Source organism: Myotis brandtii, unplaced genomic scaffold (genome assembly GCF_000412655.1).
Source record: "Myotis brandtii unplaced genomic scaffold, ASM41265v1 scaffold36, whole genome shotgun sequence".
NCBI lineage: Eukaryota > Metazoa > Chordata > Mammalia > Chiroptera > Vespertilionidae > Myotis > Myotis brandtii.
Window position 1 is genome coordinate 3,586,769 of NW_005363836.1, and position 17,852 is coordinate 3,604,620.

Sequence of the window (17,852 nt, forward strand, 5' to 3'; positions counted from 1 at the left end):
AATAGAGGGGTAGTAAAGGGTTAAGGGAATCAAATATATGGTGACAGATTATTTGACCTTAGGTGGTGGGCCCAGAATGCAATATACAGATCATGTATCACAAAAAACTACACTTGAAACCTATATAATCTTATTAACCAAAGTCGCCCCAATAAATTTAATTAAAAAACTGTAAGACATTCAAATAGAAGGTAATGTTTGCTAATTAAAAAAAGAAAGAAACCCAGTTTAAATATAAATTCACATACAGAATAAAAGTAAGTAAATGGAGTAAAATATGCATGCAAATCCTATATAATAAAAGCCCAGCGAACAAATGATGGAATGACCAGAGACCAGAACACCACAGCCCCTCACCCAGGCTGGCTCTGCCCCCCAGGGAGTGGTTAGGGGCACCCCCAGGCAACGCAATAGAGTGTGAGTTTGATGGGGGAAAGTCGAAGAAATAGGGGGTAAGGTCTTAAGGGTCTGCAGGCTTGGAGAGGTCGGCATGGAGTAGGTTTGGAGTGTACTGGGGAAGGAAGAGGAAGATCCGTTTGGAAAACGGCTCAGCACAGTACCTTTCTCATTGAGAACCGGAACAGCGCCAGCTGTGGACTGAATGGGTGGTTGTTTCATGAGTGCACTTGGGACCGACATGTTCACCGCAGCGGCAGTACTCCCGAAACTTCACTCATCCCAAATAGTAAACAGGTATCAATGTCAAAGAATAGAAAAATCCTCTCCAACTAGAGGCCCTGGAGGTTGCAACGCGACTGAAGGAAACACCACTTAAAGAGGAGCTAGAAAAACCAGAAGTATCTGACCAGAGGATTGTGGGATTGTGGAGGACACCTAGGCACCTACTGCTAGAACATGAGCCTGTTATTGTGCATGTACATAGTCAGTCCTATAGTCCTCAGTCTCACAGTATTTGGACGTGACTTCTGGCGGGAAATTATTTCGATTGAGGTTTGCTGTTCCCTTGAAGCGAGGAAAATCAGAATTAAAGGTTTTGTTTGTTACCTTGGTTTGAAGCGGAGGAGAATGGGATAGTGACAAATAAGAAACTTTGGAGATAGTGAAGGGCAGTTTGTCCAGACTGTTGAGAATTCAGAATTAGAATTTAATTGGGATAGAAATCCTGCTAATAGCACCTGATGCCTGAAATCTGAGCACTCTACTTTTAGGTTTTCCAGTTCAAGTTTTTGGAGACTGCCTATTAAAACATTCCTGGTTGGAAAGTTCAGAACACCATAGCCCCTTTCCCAGGCTGGCCCCACCCCTGAGGGAGCAGTTAGGGGTGATCAGGCAGGCAGGCGAATGGTTAAGGCGATCAGGCAGGCAAGCGAGCAGTTAGGAGACAGAAGTCCCAGATTGCTAGAGGGATTTCCAACTGCCAGTTTAGGCCTGATCCCGCAGGACATCCCCAAAAAGGTCCCAGATTGCGAGAGGGTGCAGGCCAGGCTGAGGAGCCCCCCTGCCCTCCATGCATGAATTTCATGTACTGGGCCTCTAGTAGTAATATAAAAACACAAAGCCCGCCTGCCCCCCATGCATGAATTTCATGTACTGGGCCTCTAGTAGTAATAAAAAAACACAAATAACTGTTAATTTCAGACAGAGCAGATTTCAAAGTAAGAAATATTATCAGAAATAAAGAAGGGCATTACATAATGATAAAATGGTTAATTCTTCAAGAGATATAATCCTTAAATTCAATGCAGTTAACAACAGAGTGTCAACCTACATGAGGGACAAATTAACAGAATTTCAAAGAGGAATAAATAAGTCTAGTTAGAGACTTGGGCACTGATCTATTAGAAATAGATCCAGCAGGCAGAAAATCAATAACAATATATTGAAGTCACACCATCATCAGTAACTAGATATAACTGACATCTGTAGACCAACTCATCCAGTAATAAACATTCTCAAGTTTACCTTGAACATTCACCAAGATAGACCACATTCTGGGCCATGAAACACACTTTAACAAATTTAAGGGTATTAAAATCATACCATGTCTGCTCTCAGAAAACCACAAAATGACACTAGACATCAATAACATAAAAAAATCACTGAAAATTCCAAAAATAAAGGGAGATTCAAAAACACATTTTGATGTAGCATATGGGTCAAAAAGAAAGTCAAAAGAAATTCAAAAAATATTTGGAACTAAATAATAATGAAAATACAGGTTGTTAAAATTTTGAGATGCAGATAAAGCAGAGCTTAGAGGGAAATTTATAGAATTGAATGCACATATTAGAAAAGAACACTTATAATTAATAATCTAAGTTTTCACCTTAGGAAACTAGAAAAGGAGAAAAATTAAACCCAAAGTAAAGGTAAGAAAGGAATAATAAAATTAGAGAAAAATTAATGAAGTTAAAAACATGAAATAAGTGGAGAAAATCATTAAAATCAAAAACTTTCTTTGAAAAGATCAATGGAATTGATTAAGTCCCCAGATGGATAACTAAGAAAAAAAGAAAAAACCACAAATTATTAATATTGGAAATGAAAGAGGGAAATTGCTACAGATAGACAAAATGGACACAATTTTTCGAAGAAAAAATTTGTCAAAAGTTACTGGGAAGAAATAGACAATCTGAATAGGTCTATTTCTATTAATGAAATTGAAACAATAATTAATAACCTTCCAAAGCAGGAAGCATAAGGCCCAGATGGGTTCACTGGTGAATTTCTACCAAACACTTAAGGAAGAATTTCTACCAAATCTCTATAATCTCTTTCAGAGGATAGAAGCAGAGAAAGTACTTCATCCCTCATTCTGTGTGACTAGCATTGTTCTAGTACCAAAACTAGTCAAAGACATTACAAGGAAAGAAAAATGCAGAATAATATCTCTCTCATGAGCAGAGATAACAAAAACTTCAACAAAGTATGAGCACATTTAATCCAACAATGTATAAAAGAATTATATACTACAACTAAGTAATATTTTTCCAGGCATGACAAAAACCTCAAAAGTATGAGCACATTTAATCCAACAATGTATAAAAAATTATATACTACAACTAAGTAATATTTTTCCAGGCATGCAAGGCTGATTCAACATTTCAAATAAATTAATGTAATCCACCACATAAGTAGCCTGAAAAAAATAAGATATCAGTAGATACAGATGAAACATTTGAAAGATCAACATAAACATTCTGAGGAAACAAGCAAGAGGGAGGAACTTCCTCAATTTAATAAAAAATATCTACAAAAAAACTACAGAAAATAGCACACTTACTGGTGAGAAACTTAAAGCTTTCCCTCTAAAATCAGGTACAAAGCAAAATTGTCCCCACTCATCACTCCTTTTCAACAGCAATGCAATGAGGCAAGAAGAGGAAATAAAAGGTATACAGATTGGGAAAAAAAGAAAGAAAACTGTATTTTTTCACAGATGACATAATCATTTGTAGATATTCCAAATTAATAATAATAATAATAAAGACCTGCTGGAACTAAATGATTATAGCAGGATTGCAGGATATAAGGTTACTTTTTTTAAAAGGCAATTATTTCTCTATATACCATCAGTGAACAGGTGGATTTATAAAATTAAAAATGAAATACAATTTATATGAGCACCCCCAAAAATGAAATACTTAGGTTTGCATCTAGCAAAATATGTGAAAATCTCTATGATGAGAACTACAAATCTCTGATGAATTAAATCAAATCAGAACTAAATAAATAGATATTTCATGTTCATGGATAGGAAGACTCAATATTGGCAAGATGTCATTTCTTCCTAACTTAATATATAGTATTAATGCAATCTAAATCCAAGAAGATTATTTTGTGTATATTTACAAACTGATTCTAAAGTTTATATACAGGCAAAAGATACAGAATAACTTACACATAAATGAAAGAGAAGAACAAAGTTGGAGGACTGACACTATACAATTTCAGGACTTGGTATAAAGCTAAAGTATTCAAGACAGTGTGGTATTGGTAAAAGAATAGACCAATAGATCAATGGAACAGAAGAAAGAGTTCATAAATTGACCCATGTAAATATAATCAAATGATCTTTGACCATGGAGGAAATATTGGCTTTAAAGAGTAGATGTTAGAACAACTGGACATACACATGAAAAAATATGAACCTGGAGGCAGATCTTACTCCCCTCAGAAAAATTAACTCAAAAAGATCACATATGTATGTAAAATACAAATTATGCAATTTCTGAAAGATGACATAGGAAAAAAAACCTTGAAGCCTTTGGGTATGGTAATGACATTTTAAGATACAACACCAAAGATCTGGCCTATAAAAGAAATAGTTGGTAAACTGTAATTCATTTAAATTAAAACCTTTTTATTTGGAAGACAATATCAAGGAAATGAGAGGAAAACCCATAGACTAAGAGAAAAGATTTGTAAAAAACACATCTGATAAAGGACTGTTACCCAAAATGTACAAAGAACTCTTAAAACTCAACAATAAGAAAGCAAAAACTGATTAAAATATCGGCCAAAGACCTTAACAGACACTTTACCAAAGAGAATATACAAATGGCATATAAGCATGTAAAAAGATGCTCCTCATTGTATGTCATTGTTCCATGCAAATTTAAACAACAATGAGATACCACTACACACCTATTAGAATGTCAAAAATCAAAACATGGTAACAACAAAGCCAGCAAGAATGTGAAGCAACAGAAACTCTCATACATTGCTGGTAGGAATGAAAAAATGGTATAGCCACTATGGAAGACAGTTTAGTAGTTTCTTACAAAATTAAGCATACCTTTATCATACCATCTAATAATCATGTTATTATGTATTTATTCAAAATAGTTAAAAACAACTTATGTTCACACAAAAACCTGCTAATAGATGTTTATAGCAACTTTATTTGTAATTGCCAAACCTGGAAGCAATCAGAATGACCTTCAATAGGAGAATGAATAAGCAAACTAGTATCTTCAGACAATGGAATGTTATTCGGTGGTAAAAATAGATGAGTATCAAGCTATGATTGTTGGGGTTGGGGGTGGCAGAGAATGGGCACGTTAATAGACAGAGCACAGAGGAATTTTAGGACAGTGAAAATATTCTGTATGATACAGTAATGATGGATATATGTCATTATACATTTGTCCAAACTCAAAATGTACAACACCAAGAAAAACACTAAAGTAAATTATGGACTTTGTGTAATAATGATATATCTTTGCAAGTCCATTGATTTTAACAAATGGACCGCTCTGGTGGAGGATGTTGGTAATGGGGGAGGTGACTGATATATGTGTGGTGGCAAGGGCCTCCACATAGAAATCGCTGTACCTTCCCCTCAATTTTGCTGTGAAACTTAAACTTCTCTAAAAAAAGAAAGTCTTCATTAAAACAAAGCAAAACTAAAACAAAACCTTTTGAAAATTAGTGAAAAATAAAGATAGAAAATTTAGGTTCCACCATTTTGCAGAGCACATTAAAGATAAGTTGTTGTGTTTTACTCAGTTTTGCAGGGTTTTGACCTAGGAAATAACCTGTTCAGGCGTTAATTACAAAAAATACTGTATTATTTTAATAACAGTGTCTTATTTTAATAAGGAATATGAGAAGGTTTGACTTACTTTTTTACTTGGTAGGATGAATTATAATGCCCCAGGAGGCAGATCCTGGGGAATAGAGGAAGCCAACAGCTGGGAAAGTTTACTGTGAAAGCAGAATAGTCCATCAAAAGTAAATGTTGACATATAACACACAGTGACATGTGAAAGTAGTTGTTCCAAAGGACAGAAAGTAACAGATTTCCCTGTAGGACAATAGAGTGTGAGGATATGGAAGCCAAGACAAAAAAAAAATTGTATAGAAAAGCATATGGTCAGCATAAGGAAAACTGTCAGAGTGAAGCTATTGGATTCATATTTAGGACAGGACTCCACATTTGCAAAGGAAGAGAATGGCCAAGGCCATTGCCTGGACTTTGTCTAGAGAGGCTGAAGTAAAAAGTTGAGTTTTATAATCAGATTCTTAGCCCCTTCCAAATCCATAGACCACCTTAACCCTCCCTCCCCCTGAACAAAATTAAAGGAGCCACTAATCCACTCCCTGACTGTAAGAAATTCATAGTATGGCAGGAGACACTTAGCTTATTGAAAGAGGCCATTGAAAAATGATAAATCCTCAACCAAGGATAGAGATCCCATAGGAATTATATGCAATGTAGCAAAGAGAAGAGCCAGAGTTTTGGACTCAGAGATGTTAGATGGTATCAAAAAATAAGAACAAGACCTCAAGGAAGGCAAAAATAGACATGTGAATGCTACTTAAACCAGACTACAGAGGGATGCCTGGGCGCATCAGGAAGTATAGTAGATAGAGGAGAATTAGGTGTTCAATTTTTTTTCTGCTCTGTCCTACCAAAATTGAACAAGTTAAACATTTCCTAAGTTATTTGCAACCTAGGATAAATGCACCTTCTTCCTCTAAGAACTCATGTTTCCAATGGAAAGATCATCATAAATCCCAAACTCTAACCAACCTAGTGCTGAGTAACATTAAATCCTTGACCCATGTGGATGGCCACAGTTGCAGGAGTTGGTGCCTCTGGAAGAGTTCATAATACAGAGACAGAGGTATTGAGAATATCTCGGATTCCATTTACAAAACCAAGTTATCAATTGGACACTGAGCCCTTAGAATGATGTAGAAAGGAAATTTTCCAAATCAGAGAACATTTTTCCATTTTTCAGACATTTTCAGTCTAATAATACCTGAAGAGTCTAACAGAAAATAAAATACGCTATAGTTTATTTAGCATGACTCACCATAGCAATGATATTTCCATACCTTATAATCTGAGGCTGAATCATTCATATGTGAAAGACTTTATAGGTAATTTCTGTGCTCCTACAATTGCACTTTCTGTATAAAGTTAATGGAGCTCGTAGCTATTGAACCCAAAAGAAAAGGAAACTAAGAAATGTAATGGGAAATGATGTACCAACTAATATGCTTGCTGTTTTACATAAATTAATGTATGCTGTGAAAACAGTAGCAAAATTACATCATGTATGTGAATGGTAGCATATTTTAACTTCTATTACTATTAGAGAGATCAAGATGAGTAAATAAGCTTTTTGGAAAGTTATGCTAATTTGCTAACAGAACAAAAGTTTTCTAGAACTAAAGCCATATCGATTTTTTAAAGAGGGACTTTGATGATGTTTGATGATGAAAGAAACTATATATTAAATGCATATAAAATATAAAATAAACATATTTGTAAGCAGGATATGATTCAATTGCTTCTTTAAAAATCACCTTTGTTGTGCTATAACTTGAATGTTCTCTCCGGACATTTTAATGCACTAATATCTCCAGTCTTTTGAAACATACTGCTTCCGTTTCTAGGTCAGGTACTTTCTTCTTCAAAGTATTCATTCTATCATCATTGAACATGGAATTAAATAGATCTTGGTTACTTGTCATCAATAATATTCAAACTGATCATTTGCAGTGGAATACAGCTTAGAATTTATGAACAAGTTAGTAAATTAGAAAAAATGACAAGATAATGTTGAGATGATTAACATTTATGCTTTAATTTTCTAAAATAAACAAAATAAATTATTTTGACAAGGACATGAGTAACTTGAACCATTTATTCTAAATGGTTCAATCTAAAATTATAAAAATAATATAAATATTAGTCTTTTGAAAAAGTGTAATTTATATTTTTCTGAATGGGCTATGGCAAGGAAATGTTGACATTTTTCATTTGATATAGCAAAGGACATTTTAGCTGGAGTGTACACTTTCTTCAGCCACTTCTCAAATGACCTGGAAATTTAGGAGGGCCTTTAATGTTATCTTGTTAAAAAATTTCTTTCTGAGAAGTAACCGGAGAAAAGCTCCTTATTTAGAGAAAAACAAATGATTCTCTCATCATAATATCATTCTAAATAAACTCAATGTGCAGTTTTAAAATAAACTATTTAAAAGGTTAAAAATATTTTAGATTTTGTTTGTTTTACATGCTGAGAGATATATGCACTTTAAATGCTGGTTTAAATGAATGTTACAACATATAAAAGTCCAGTCCCTTTAAAAGCATAATATATGTGGGGCAGATAATATAAGCACAGTGAACTAGGAGACTCACATACAACTAGAAATAGGCTCTAACAGGTTTAGTTCAGAAAGTATCCATTTTGTTTTCCTATTTCTCCAATATTTTCTGGTTCAGTTTTTCCCCTACCAAATAAAAACATATAATCACTGAATTTCAATTTTAATGTTTTAGAGTTGATTCTCATTAGTTATGAGGCTGGACACCATAATTTCAAGTGTGAAAATAAAGGGTACCTGTTTGCCGGAGCTGACCTGCAGCCCCTGAACGACAGATGAACAGATTACTCAGACACAGTTTGACTGTGAAAGAGAGGGCTAAGGGGCTCCTGGCTCTAGCAGCCAGAGCAGCCTCGATTGCCTGCCTCGTTAACCTTTTATAGGAATTTTTATCTTTAGATAAAATCCGTAGGGTGAGTAATCTTGGGAGGACACACATGTTCTCATTGTCCTCTAGGCAAGGGCATCCAGGGATTAAGCATAAGGATTCCAGTAAACACCCAGGGGTCTGCATGTGCACAGACTTGTTTGGAAAGGTCAAGGAATAATTAGGAGTGCTGCCTTTGATACTCCCCTAAGTCTCCCCTAAGTCAGAATTCCAATAAACAGGGTAGGTGGCCTTCCACACACTTCCCTTTTCTCAGAATGTCCTCCTTACAAACTTTCCAACCAAGTCTCATGCTTCCCCACACCTGTTATGAAGAGATTACAGACTAACAAAGGAAGCTGGGACACAATTTTAAGTCACTGTAATTTACATTGAACCATATACATAATTCCCAATATGCCATTTTCCCTTTATGTATGGTTCAACCTAGGATTATGCCAAGATAGAATGATTAAAGTGGTACAGAATCATATAAGAAGTAGTAAAAAAAAAAGTTGTTGGGCCAAAGAATGATGTGAATATTTCGTGTAATCAAACTACAAATGAAGCTATAAATCTCAATATGGATGGAAAGAAACTTAAATGTTTTAGAAGTTTCTTAGAATTTTTATTATTATAAAATTCTGGTAGTTTAAAATATAAATGTAGACATTCTTCCACAAACACACAAACACTCATGTGTGTGTGTGTGTGTTTTCACTCATCTGACCTTGTTTTCTCTTAAAATCTTGTTATGCTATATCCATTTAGAGAAGCCAGTTCAATGTTTCTTAATCTGAGTAAAAACCATAGCAAACCAATATCCTTAGAATTTGCTAATGACTATTAAATAGAAATTTAATAATTATTCTAAAAAGAAGGATTCTAGGTGATTAAGCAAAATCCTCCTTAAAGTACACTTCTACCACTTCAGCAAAAAGTAACTATATAATTAATTAATTTTTACTGAATTATAATGAGTAATATTTATTGAATTATTTATTTTTACTTAATACTCTAAAATTCTTTCCTTTATATGTCAACTCAAAAATATAGTTAAAATTAATTATTATCCAGGTCAAAATGTATTTTTAATATCTGAAGTATAATTCTAAATTAATTCTCTCCCTAGTTTTCCATAGTTAAAAACAATTATTATTTTCAAATCCTATCATTACCAATAACTGTAGCCCTCCATATACCAAGGCTATGCTTCAAACTCTGGCCATCAACACTTTTTCCGCAGGTCACTCCTTTCTAGTATAATGACTCCAACTTTCCTTTAACTCCTTGAATCTATTAACATTTTCACTGTATCCATCTTATATTTCATGGTCAGCCAGTGGCCATTATTATTCCCTTGAGTCCCTGTTCCTCTCTGCATGATTCTATAAACCCTGCATCAAGCTCTCTGCCTTCATAGCATCCTCATCTAAAGCTGAATGTAAAAGGGAAAGATATTACCACAACAACCAGTCTCACTGTTAATACATAACCACAAACCAAAGTGCTGTCAGAAAAAATATTCTATTTATCATTAGTCCATTTGTTCTCCCATTCTCTTAAATGACTATTTACAATAAGCATGTTAAACTCAAAGGCTGACATGGGCCAAATAAACAAGGCTTAAGTTTATGTTGGCTGCAAAAAGACAAAAGCTTCAATTTTCAAAGAAACATAGGTTTATTTCAATAGAGACATGCTGAACACAAAGGGCTGAAATAAATGAGTAATCGTTAACATAAAATAATAAAACATTTTAATAAGAATTAATATTTTTCTCTTGAACATTAACTTAACAGACACTGAATAACTGCACAAATTAATAAGTGTAATGCAAATAAGCTTATTTTTCTTGTTCTCTGAAAGTGAAGTATTTCCTGTTGCACACACCAAAGTCAGTCAAAGACTAATGGTGTGGCAATTGGCTGCTAAAATATTCGCTGCTAGTATTAGTGGAGAGAAATGGTGCACCTGTGCATAAGGCACATAAGAGAAATTAATGCAACACAATTATAGTAATCAGTCATTAGCGAACATTGTAGTTCGTTACTAAAAACTAGAGGCCAGGTGCACAAAATTCATGCACGGGCAGGGTCCCTAGGCCTGGCCAGTGATCAGGGCCAATCAGGGCCTTCTTTCCCCAGCTGCCAGCTGCCGGCCAGGGCCTTCCTTCATCCTGTGACAACCCCTGGTGGTCAGTGCACGTCCATAGTGAGTGGTCAAACTCCCTGTTGGTCAAACTCCCGAGGGGACAATTTGCATATTAGCCTTTTATTATATAGGATTATGTATAACAGGATATTATAAAAATTAAGTTATGAAATTTTTATTAAACATTTCTTACATACTGTTATATTGATTGGGCCACAAAAATATTCATTGTGGGCCACATGTGCCCCCGGGCCACAAGTTTGACATGCTTGATTTAAAACCTTCTTTCCTCTTCACCAATATTACTGCTCCCATTTTCACTCTCAGATAAAGGCTTTGCTGTGAATTTCACCAAGAAATTTAACCAATAAAAAAAGTCCTTCCAAATACAGTCCCTCTGTTGTTGCACCACATCCCATCATCTTTCACCTCTCTGAACTTCTCTCCTACCTTAGTGAGAAAAAAGAGAAAAATGGAACTACTTAGTGAGATAGAGGCAAAGGCTGCTGATCTTTAGAGAATAAAAGATTCCTCAAGAAAAGAAAGAACATGTATTTTTTGAGGGTTAGAATAAAGTTTGTCAGCAACATTCCTCTGAAAAGTTTGAAGAGGTCATATAACTTAAGAAAGAAAATTTTATATAGTGGCTGTACCAAGGCTTCAAAATTACTCAGGAATGTTCATATCCAAGATTGGCATATAGGTTTTGAAGTTTTTCTCTTTCAAATGCATTCTATGTTCTTAGAATATACGCAACTCAGAAACAACTATGAAAAACTAAAAATTAGTGGGTTTTCTGCCATCTTCTGATCAACTAACTTCTAAGTCTCTTGGATTCTTACACACCCTAAGTAGAAGGAGTGACCATTCCAAATCTAGTTTGAAAATCTCACCTCCTAACAAATGGAATTTCACAGTCAGATTTAATTTTATTTAGAAAAAAGAATTAAAACAATATGACAATTATTGAACTCAGATGTGGTGATTGAAAATTTATACCTGGTACATATATGGGAAAATTTCCAGGATTGTTGAATATTTTCATACACCACATAATGACATCTCAGACAGAATAAAAACCTTATCATTAGAGCTAACTGATTTAAAACAACAGCCATAAGCTAAAAGAAATCTACTGTGTAAAGATGAGTTCAACTCTCAAAAGTCACTGGTGATTTGATGAATATAAGTAGACAGTAATGAGTGTAGGTTTGAAAATGTAGGTCAAAATGTTTCAAAATCCTTGAGAAGAGTACGATGACACCAGAAAAAAATTAACAAAAAGGAAAAGAGTGTGACTACTTCCTTGTTAGAGGTTTTCAACAATATTAATTTCTGTGCAATTCCCTATACACCACGGAGCTTAAAAGTGATCTTTCACCTTCTTTTCCAGACTATGGTTCAAAACAACTTGAATCTTCTAGATTTAACAGAGGTCACACAATACTTAATTTTGACTTATTCCAGTGAAAAGTTTCCCCCTATTTCCCTAAATATGGAGTTACCAGCAAGTCTTGAACAGGTGGTAGGGAAAGTTGCTTTGCCCATTAAAAAATGTCACAGGTGAAGAGTAAATTAAATATTAATACAATAGCATTGCTGCAGCAACAGTGAGTCTCTGGAGCTAGGAAATGGTGACAATTGATAGAATGTCTAATTTTTCCAGACTTTGTTGCTCACCTTTTCCAGCTTTTCTTAATTTTCATGTACAATAAGTTGAAACACAAACACATTAATGTCAACCCCTCACCTCCACCCCAGATAATTTGAGATCTGTGTAGATCTATGTAGAGCAGGCTATCTGCATAATCTTTCATGTACTGATGTACCATGTACCACTCTCAGGGTTCTTGAATATTATCCTCCCAGGCTCTTCTCCAATTGGGAAACAAATTCCTGACCCTACCCTTTCTATCAGCAAGAAGATATTGACTGGCCTCACTCACATTACCTATTTTTAATCTTTGCTGCCAGATGCTCAGCAACATGAAGGTATCCAGGAATAAACGGAATCTAGGAACCATTTAAGCTACAATTTACCTAAAATTTCTCTCTCCACCTTACAGAAGAGAAAAATTAGCTTAAAAAACTTTATGTTCTTTCCATGGAGTCTGTTAGGCAATAAAATGCAAGCAGAGATTAGAATCAAGATTAACTGGCTCCAGCTACCAAGCAACTTATGTCTAGCAGTTCTACTGACTCACATCACCTTCAGTATCAAGGACAGGAAAGTATAGCAGGGTAGCTGTTGGATTCATAAAAGCAAGAGGATTTTAGATATGGTTGTCATAGGCTCAGGGACGTGGGAGAGAGGTATGAGAAGGATAAAGGTAGGTACTACCATTCAGATTACCTGAGACACAGCTGTGGTTTCATCTTTGCATGGACTTGTTTCTTGTCACCAACCTTAAGAGGAGGAGTTAGATGAGGCGGGGGGGCAGACTCCCATTGCTCAAAATCCTAATCAAAAAGGTCAGTTGGGCCTGCAAGAGGGTAGATCAGGAGACCCAGAAGCCTTGATCTAACTGGAAGCCTGCATCCATGAACACTTCTACCTCTGCCCAGGACATGATTTCCTAAAGTTTCAAACTAACCAGAAGAGCAGGATTTCAGCTAGTTATCAAGAAGAATGTAAGAGAAACTTTGGTATGGCCAATACTCCAAACAGTCCAGAAAGATTGGCCATGATAACAAGTTTTTATAGGCTCAGCAAATCCATTCATATTCTGGGTCCAGACAAACAGTTTGGGAAGAACATACTGACAATCTCACACTCATTTCAGCCCTAAAAAGATCGTTCTGATTAAAATGATGGCTTAGATACTCAGGATGTTCCAGAACACCAGCCTGCTCAACAAATCTTAATGCATACATGTAGGACATTTCAGAGTCACTAATTATCCTAATTTCCCCAGCCATCTAAGATCAGTGACCAAGACAGAATGATAAACTACATTATGTCACCATCTTAGACCTGCTGACCCTCACTGCCTTCCCCAGTCTTTCCTCTAGCACCCAGGAAACCATCTACTCATACTATCTTGGATGCCTTTGTGGGAAAGTAGAGCCAGATAAATCTGGGATTACTCAGTGATCCTAGTTCAGGACCCAATTTTCCCTAAATTCAGTATGGTGTGGTTTCCCCATAAATACATATTTTCAAAACAAAAACAAATACATCTACATCTTGTGAAACCTACTATAAATCTTGACAAGCACATGTGACAAGGTAAATGTAATGAGTTTTGAGATTTTACATAGTAACTAGAGGCCCGGTGCATTAAAATTCATGCACTGGAGGGGGAGTCCTTCAGCCTGGCCTGCCCCCTCTCATAGTCCAGGAGCCCTCAGGGGTTGGAGGCATCCTGGCGATCAGGGGAAGGCGATGCCCCCATCACCCCTCTTCTGCTGCCACTGCTGGCAGCGCAAGCCTCAGCCGGCCCTGGTTACCTGAGCCTCAGGCAGCCCTGGGCGGCTGGGCAGCCACCATCCGAGGCTTGCCTGCACCTTGGACCGACTCTGGGTGGCTGGGCAGCCGACATCTGAGGCTTGCCTGTGCCTTAGGCTGGCCCTGGGTGTCTCAGGGCTGAGGGCGGTTCTGACTACACCACATTCCTGCCACCCTCCTCCCCCCGGTGGGGCTGAAAGGACTGGGAGACTCTGGCGGGGCTGAGGGGACTGGGCGCCACCATCTTGTGGGTATGAGCACTGTCATCTTTGTGGCACAGTGATGGTCAATTTGCATATTCCCCTCTTTATTAGATAGGATTAAGGTTGTATATATCAGGGACAGATAATAGACCATATCTTCTTAAACATTCTCTAATCTGTTTGTATCTGTATCAAATATATGCTGTGCTCTCAAGAATGTCATCATTACATTTATTCAGTACTATATTTGAAACATTTTTAAAAATATAGAAAATGAAAAAATGTGCTAATATTTTAATAACTGTTAAATATGCTCAATTTGCATATATTGTAGTGTATAAAGATCATTCTAGCTACAAACTGAAGGATGAGAAAGAGAGAACCCTGGCTCAGTTGGCTGCATCCTTCATGCACTGAAAGGCTGCAGTTTAAATTCCCAGGTTGCAGGCTAGATCCCCAGTAGGGGGCATACAGGAGGAAGCTGATTGATGTTCTGCTCTCATATCAATGTTTCTCACTCTCCCTCTCCTTTTCTCTCTCTCTAAAAAAAAATCAATACAAAATCTTAAAAAAGAGAGAGAATAGGAAAGAAATTTTGGCAGTAGCTTAAACAAATAAAAATGCCTTTTCAAGGAATAAATGCCTTTGCAGAAAGCAGTGAGGCAAGCAATTCAGCATTTCATTCATTAATTTCTTCATAAATATTTTTTAAATTCTATATTACCTACCTGTAAATTTTCTTTTTCTCTCCCCATGCTAAGTTAAACCTTGAGATGGTAACAGTGAATCCCATAGGAAGATAACTTATTTTGAGAAGAAATATGAAATGGAGTGAGCCAGGAAAAACAGAGGTATTGCAGATCTTGGTGAATGTTAGGTTGGTTGAAGGGTTTAACTGCTGTTTTGAGCTCTTCATTGGTGTCTAATAGATAATTTTATTTTTATTATCTATCTAGATGACATTGGAGAGTGATGGGAGGACAATGATAAGGAAATATATGAGGAGGATAAAATAAAAAAGTGAAATGTGAGTCCATTTTGTCATTGTTTAGTGTTTGTCAGCAGAGAGGATATCACAAAAATAAGAGAATAAAATTCTCAGCATGGAAGAATATGATGAATTCTTTATCCTGATTTGAGATACAATTATATCCCTAAAGTTACATCTTTCTTAGAGCTGTTATAAACAGGCAACTAAATAAATCATCTCATGCTTAAAAAATAAGTATCTTCCAAAATACAGATTTTATTTTTAACCTGGCAAAGCAGTTTTGCAGCTGTCAATGAATAAATCAGGAAAGTCTCACCAACAATAGAGTCATTACTTGGAAAAGAGAAATTCCAGAGGAATAATAGAAGGCTTACTTAAAGATAAAAGTAATAATTTCACTGCACTTAAATACATAGTGATGTATATCAGCTGCATTTTGCCTGCATAAGTGGAACGAGTTGTGTGAAGATCCCCAAAAAGAAATTATATAGGCTGCTAATATTAAATCAATTAATAAATAAAATATAAGTATTTTTCTATGTTATCAGTGAGCAAGGTAAGCCAAAAAAGCCAATTAAAATTGTTTCTTGGCCAGCTCATGTGGTTCAGTGGTTGAGCGTCGAGGTCACAGTTCCATTTCTAATCTCTCTGGGGCTAGATCCCCAGTAGGGGGTATAAAGGAGGCAGCCCATAGATGATTCTCTCTCATCATTGGTGTTTTTATCTCTCCCTCTCCCTTCTGCTCTAAAATCAATAACAATATTTTTTTAAAAAAGGAAAATTATTTCTAATCATTTAAAACTTATGGGAATTGACATTTTACAAGATTGTGTTCACATTTGATTATTATGATTTGGTAAATTGCAAGATCTTTGGGAAGAGCAATCATACTTTCTCCCCTTAATTTATGAAAGACTCCACAGCACAGTTGTTAATATCATAGATCCTGCAGTCAGATTGCCTGGGTTCAAATTCTGGTGCTGCCCCTTACTAGCTTTGTAATATAGTTCTCTGTGCCTCCATTTCTGGCCTATAAAATGGGAAGCTAATCATAGTATCCATGTCCTATGGTTTTTGGAAAGGAAAAATGTAAATATACTTATCATAATGCCTGGCAGTGTTATACTTTACTACAAATGACCAGCTCCTTCATGGTCCCATTCTGGAGAGATTATTTATAATTGTAAATAATTTATTATTATTATTATTAATTAATAATTAATTTATTATTGAAGTAATAATAACTGAAGAAATGGGAATTCAAATGTGAACAAGACAAACAGAAGGGGAGCAGATAGTTGAAAGAGAGATAATTCAACAAAGGGAAGGAAAAATAAAGAACTTGGACTCTATGTTTGAGTACATGGAATAAAAAAAGAGAAAGAGAGATAATGTCCTTTCCAGGAGAGAAAAAGGTAATGGCAGTCCTTTCGTTGGAATTTATATAGGCAGATCATGACTACCTCATACTGTAGATACAAAGCTCTAATTAAGCTAAAATTATATATAGTTATTGAACTGAGTACATAATACAATTAACTGTATTGTGTAACTGACCACTAATACTTAAAGTATAAGATAAATCTTCCTTCCCCCAGCAGTCAGGTGGATTACTAAACTTCACTATTTAATGGTGATTACCAACAATCAATATAAAGGGAAGCTTTTATTTTTCTGAGCCGTGTCAAACATTTTGAAGGATTGCTCACTTATTTTCTTCTTTCATTCTACTCAAGTAGTGGTTAGAAATCATTCCATAAAAGCCACAGGCGGAAAAGTAGGAGCATGAGGTTCTATTGCCAGAGGTCGTCCGTGATGGCCAAGGCACCCAAAGAAAAATCACAAAGAAGAGATCCTACAAGAAGTTGAAAGCAGAATTATGAAAGATTTGGCAATTTCATTTTTGAGTGCTACAGTGTGATAAGTCTGCTGTAGATATTTGTGCTTTTACTATCAATGATGGCAAAGGATGACAAGCAACTTCATGATCTATTAATTCCTTTGACCAAAGTCTAACATCAATCAATAATTCAAGGTAATTCCAAATTAAGACCTGAGTGCCTTTAATGGTGTTAAAAGGAGTATTGTCTAAATATCACTCAGTCTCTATTATTTCTAATTCCCTTGGGAAGGAAAAGAATTCAAGCAGCTATCCTTCATAATAGCACAAACCTTTTTCTTCAGAATAACATTACCTCCTGGTTCATGGTAAAACAATGTAAAAAACCTAAATTCAAAACAAATACATGCAAGATTTCAAATATTGCAAAAAGTACATCTATAATAAAAAAAGTGTAATATATTAATTAGACCAGATTTCCTTCTGGAGGTCATTCTGGACAAAGCGGGGCTGTGAGGGAAGCCCGGGTCCCGGGTGTCAGAAGAAAGCCAGTGCCGGAAGCCGGGAGAAGGAAGGCCTACACTTGCAAGAATTTCGTGCATCGGGCCTCTAGTCTACACTAATAAAAGAGAAACATGGTAATTAGCGTATGACCGCTACCCTTTTCATTGGCTAATCAGTGAGTATATGCAAATTAACTGTCAGCCAAGATGGCGGCCGGCAGCCAGGCACTGAAGCGAACAGGGAGGCTTGCTTGCTGC

The 17,852-nt window shown here is 35.9% G+C and overlaps 1 long non-coding RNA gene across 1 annotated transcript in view; it reads right to left on the bottom strand.

Moving 5' to 3' along the window:
• Positions 1-878: 878 nt before the first annotated feature.
• LOC106727082 overlaps positions 879-17,852 on the bottom strand; it is an 18,358-nt gene continuing 1,384 nt past the window's right edge. Inside the window, exons 2-3 of the long non-coding RNA XR_001363233.1 lie at positions 16,715-16,720; positions 879-963 (exon numbers count right to left, since the gene is read on the bottom strand). This is a non-coding gene — a long non-coding RNA (uncharacterized LOC106727082). The remainder of the gene's footprint in view (positions 964-16,714; positions 16,721-17,852) is intronic.